Source organism: Mus caroli, chromosome 4 (genome assembly GCF_900094665.2).
Source record: "Mus caroli chromosome 4, CAROLI_EIJ_v1.1, whole genome shotgun sequence".
NCBI classification, from domain to species: domain Eukaryota; kingdom Metazoa; phylum Chordata; class Mammalia; order Rodentia; family Muridae; genus Mus; species Mus caroli.
In genome coordinates, this window is record NC_034573.1 from 145,669,345 (window position 1) to 145,669,869 (window position 525).

Sequence of the window (525 nt, forward strand, 5' to 3'; positions counted from 1 at the left end):
CCCTGGCTGTCCTGGAACTCACTCTGTAGACCAGGCTGGCCTCGAACTCAGAAATCCGTCTGCCTCTGCCTCTGCCTCCCGAGTGCTGGGATTAAAGGCATGTGCCACCACGCCCGGCTGCCTTTTTTTCTTAGAGTTTTTTTAGATTGGAGTTTTTTGTTGGGAATTGAACTCAGGACCTCTGGAAGAGCAGTCAGTGCTCTTAACCACTGAGCCATTTCTCCAGGCCCTTAAACTTTTCTGCTAGGCACACATCATTAATCCCAGTACTGGAAGGTAGAAGCTATTGGATCTCTGTAGATTTTAGGTCAGACTGGCCTATGTTTAGAGCTTTGGGACAGCAAGGACTATATACAAGAGACACTGTCTCAAAAAAAATACATTTTAAAAATAGAATAAAATTTTGGGGAGCTGGAGAGTAAGAGCACTGGCTGCTCTTCCTGAAGTCCTGAGTTCAATTCCCAGCAACCACATGGTGGCTCACAACCATCTGTAATGGGATCAGATACTCTCTTCTGTTGTGTC